The sequence below is a fragment of the Triticum dicoccoides genome, chromosome 2B, assembly GCF_002162155.2.
Source record: "Triticum dicoccoides isolate Atlit2015 ecotype Zavitan chromosome 2B, WEW_v2.0, whole genome shotgun sequence".
Classification (NCBI taxonomy): Eukaryota; Viridiplantae; Streptophyta; class Magnoliopsida; order Poales; family Poaceae; genus Triticum; species Triticum dicoccoides.
The window spans coordinates 49,660,080-49,665,167 of NC_041383.1; positions in this window are offsets into that span (position 1 = coordinate 49,660,080).

Genomic DNA, 5,088 nt, shown 5'->3' on the forward strand with positions numbered 1-5,088 from the left:
AAAGAGTCTGCTTCGTCTCGAGGCGGTCGGGAGCACACCCACGAGCATGCAGCCTCAGCAAGGTATGAACATCAACACCCCACCTACCCAATAAGCGTCGGGTGTCGGGTTGGGTGATAGCGGACGGGGTAAGGAGGAGGCTCCATTAGTTGCTGATGACATCGCCATGGATGAGGATGAGGACGACGGTGGCGCTGAACAGTATGTCTATACTGGCGCCTCCTCAGGGTTTGAGCGTCATGAGTCGGTGCCTGAATTGCTGTCTCAACGTATTATGGACGACCTTCCAGTAGTAAAGAAGTCTAGGAAGAGAGCGAGGAAAGGCAAAAAAAGCAGATTCTATGATCCAGCCGCCTCAGTAGCCTCGGCTTCAGGACCGTATAGATATCCCCGATGCGGATAAATGACATATCCCCGGTCAACCAATCCTACCTGCAACAACGCTACAGGCCAGATTCCGCGATCTAAGGAGACTTCATGACGATGTGCTGCGGGTAGAGAAAGGCCTCATCACCTCGACAGATCCAGGATACCCACTCTACGTGGTTAACGTTCTGCGGCAAAGGTCGTACGTCGACAGCTTCCCTGCGGATAAGTTCTTCCTCCGATTCGATTACATATTCGACATGTTTCACGTGAAGAAGCTGGATTTTACGTTTGTCCGCCTTTATGCCTTGCACATGAACTACATCATCGGGGTTGAACAGATATCTCATATCTGTGTTGCTGACCCGTACTACATGCACGAGGGCTTCTTGGGAGTCTGCGCAGAGCACCGTGTATACGCGAGGGAATACATCGTCAATTTCATGCTCGCCAATAAGGACAAGGGGGCGATTCTCTTGCCTTATCATCCCATGTAAGTCATCCACGCTGCTATCCTTCCTTCGATTTCAATCATTCATTTGGACAGTGGAGGCTAAGTAATTTGAGGTGTACTTATTTTGCGGAGCAGCGGGCGCACCATCCTCATCATCCTATACCCCCAATTCTCCCACGCTCTTTACTTGGACTCATCGAAGAACAATCACAAAAAGGATTACACCCACATCAAGGATGTTCTCGACAGTGCTATGTTTTACTACCAAGCAAGGGGTGGAGAGGTCAGGGACAAGAAGAGAAGGGGCGGCAGGGTCGCCTTCGCCCATAAGACCGACTTCTGCTGCATCCAGCAACCGAGCGATTCTCTTAATGATGGATTCTATGTCCTACACCACATCCTGGAGTACAGACGGGATCACCAGAACCTTCGCATGTCACCTAGATCCGGTGATGCCCATATTCTGCAATGGGCAAAGGACATAGGAGATATCGAGGATCATCGACTTCGAGTTGAGTTCTATCACATCCAGCGCGAACTTGCCCAAATCATCATGAAGGAGGTCGTCGGAAAAACAGGGATGTTCTACGAAGAAGGACAAATGTCGCGGGAAGACGTCCGAACATGGATAGCCTCTCAGCGTCTCGACATGAAGCCTTTCACTAAGCTCGAGGACTATCTCCCTGACCTCGATGGATGGCACGACATGTTGGAGTGATTGTCGATATATGACAATGTGTCTGTTTAGTCCATACTTTCTATATGACAAAACTTTGAGTTATGTGAAGTGAAACTTTATTTGTGATGTAATTAAACCGTCCTCCTCCTCGACTAGTGAAGATCACTCTAGTTAGGGCATTTTGGGTACGATGAACTTTATTATTTATGCTTACGATATGTTGTTTATATTTTTGTCAAGTCTGTCTCCTTCTGTTGCTCAACTATATATGTTGCATATCATCGACTCATGTGATGATGCAGGTGTATAGATCATCGATGGCGAAGAAGTGCTGCCAGGAGTATATATACGACGAGTGGCCAGAGTGTCAGGCCCAGGTGTTACCGGTTTCCAGTTTCCGAGCGACAGGCAGTAGTTAGTTTACGTTCACGCTAATGCGAGAGAGGGATACGAACTCATGTACTCAAAGTGATAGCTCTTCTCACGTATACCATTGTTTAGATGGATGACGATGTATTTGCAAGTAATCGAGGACTTGTATCGCTATTTTTGAGATGATGACAAGAGACCACTTTGTGTTGGATGATGATTATGATGAGACTATTTGTATGTATATGCTATGATTACATTTGTGGTCTTGCAGGCATTTGTATGTGTATCATGATGAGATTTCTATGTGCTAAAGATTCTTCTATAAAGCATGTTCAAATACAAAACAAATATGCCAAAAAAACCTGTTAAATTAGTAGTAGCGAGTGTATAAAAGTTAGCAGCAGCGCTGCCATAGCAGTAGCGCGTCGTTGCAAAGCAAGCTAGAGCTACTAGCAGTAGCGAGCTTCCAATAACCGTGCTGCTGCTACACTTGTGTAGCAGTAGCGCCTGTGACCACGCGCTACTGCTATGTGTTAGCTGTAGCGCCCTTTTAGTAGTGCCCCTCCCCGCGCTACTGATACACCTAAAACCCGCGCTGCTGCTAGCCTTTTCCCTAGTAGTGACCCTTTGAAGGAAAATTAGATGAACCCCATCGTAAGGATGTAGATGGCTTTGTTAACACTATCACTGTAGGGGATCCAAAGAAGGGTTCCGATGCGATAATCTCTAGCATACACTTTCCTGTTTTACGCTACTTTGCCATATTTGCTAGTAGATGCTTGATTGGTCGTGGAAATAGTGGAAACTTCAATGTTCCTGATATTATTATTCTTCACCATGCCTTGTTTGGAGATAATAGTTTTAGTATGGGTGCCGTCATTGCTAAACGGCTAAGCCTGAATTGTACAAAAGGCCCCATCTTTGGAGGTATCTATGCTGCACGTCTTGCTAGACATTTTGAGATACCTATTAGGCACCATGAGAAAGAGGAGACAAAATTGCCTCCTTACATTTTAGATTACAAGAGCATGGTAGCACATGAGTTCATTGTTGACAACAAAGAAAATATGCTCTTGTATAACCTGAGATTTAATAAGAAACACAATGAGACTATTATTTTGCCTGCACCTCTGTTGTTTGATTTGATTGCAGATAATTTTCTTGTCACACCGGAAGCAGTGTTCGCTCATCGAGGCCAAGCATCCACTCCAGAACCTGAGCCTGAGCCAGAACCTGCACTGGACCCTTATCGAGCATCATCTTACCAGTGGGATCCGGAGGAGACGGCCAGCCACTGGTATCCTGATTACACCCCTTAGTACACCGGGGAGAGTAGCCATAGTCTGTGGCACTAGAACAACTTAGGCCAAAAGCCTAAGCCTGGGGGAGTACATATTTCTAACCGACTTTACATTCATGTTCACACACTATTTTAGTCGTCGGTGCTCATACTCTTTCATTATATTATCCATGTTAGTTTAATTTTCTTTTTCTAGTTTTCTTCTTGTGTGTTTGATAAATGTTAAGCAAAACCAAAAAAATTAGTTAGTTTATTTTCCATGCTTGTAGTAGAATTAAAATGAAAACCCAAAAAGATTTCTCCTTCTTCTTCTTACTTATTGGGAGCTTTCCCGTGTAAATAGTTTTATTTCATTTTCTTTCCTTTGGGGGTCGAGAGTAGAAGACCAAATTGAAAATGTTTAGTGGCTCTCATATGCATGATTTTTATTTAACTTAGAGCCCATATTACCCTGTCTTCTCTCTTGAGTTGAATGCTTGCAGATTCCAGCTTAGTCCAATGCACGTGCACTATTATTACTATACACACCGTTTGGTCGTGCAAGTGAAAGGCAATAATGATGATATATGATGGACTGATTGAGATGAGAAAAGCTGGTATGAACTCGACCTCTCTTGTTTTTGTAAATATGATGAGTTTATCGTTCCTGATTCAGCTTATTATGAAGTAAACATATTTGCAATGACATGTAGAGATTATAGTTGCTTGTGCCATTCTATATTAGCTATGAGTTATAATGGTTTTACCTTGCATGCCAACATGCTATTAGAATGATTATGATGTGGTATGATGAGATGGTTGTTGGAAATATGCCCTAGAGGCAATAATAAATTAGTTATTATTATATTTCCTTGTTCATGATAATCGTTTATTATCCATGCAATAATTGTATTGATAGGAAACTCAGATACATGTGTGGATACATAGACAACACCATGTCCCTAGTAAGCCTCTAGTTAACTAGCTCGTTGATCAAAAGATGGTTACGGTTTCCTGACCATGGACATTGGATGTCGTTGATAACGGGATCACATCATTAGAAGAATGATGTGATGGACAAGACCCAATCCTAAGCATAGCACAAAGATCGTAGTTCATATGCTAAATCTTTTATAATGTCAAGTATCATTTCCTTAGACCATGAGATTGTGCAACTCGGATACCGTAGGAATGCTTTGGGCGTACCAAACGTCACAACATAATTGGGTGGCTATAAAGGTACACTACAGGTATCTCCGAAAGTGTCTGTTGGGTTGGCACGAATCGAGACTGGGATTTGTCACTCCGTGTGACGGAGAGGTATCTCTGGGCCCACTCGGTAGGACATCATCATAATGTGCACAATGTCACCAAGGGGTTGATCACAGGATGATGTGTTACGGAACGAGTAAAGAGACTTGCCGGTAACGAGATTGAACAAGGTATCGGTATACCGACGATCGAATCCCGGGCAAGTATAATACCGCTAGACAAAGGGAATTGTATACGGGATTGATTGAGTCCTTGACATCGTGGTTCATCCGATGAGATCATCATGGAACATGTGGGAGCCAACATGGGTATCCAGATCCCGCTGTTGGTTATTGACCGGAGAACGTCTCGGTCATGTCTACATGGTTCCCGAACCCGTAGGGTCTACACACTTAAGGTTCGATCATGCTAGGGTTATAAAGGAAGTTTGTATGTGGTTACCGAATGTTGTTCAGAGTCCCGGATGAGATCCCGGACGTCACGAGGAGTTCCGGAATGGTCCGGAGGTAAAGATTTATATATGGGAAGTCCTGTTTTGGTCACCGGAAAAGTTTTGGGTTTTATGGTAACGTACCGGGACCACCGGGAGGGTCCCGGGGGTCCACCAAGTGGGGCCACCGGCCCCGGAGGGCTGCATGGGCCAAGTGTGGGTGGGGACCAGCCCCA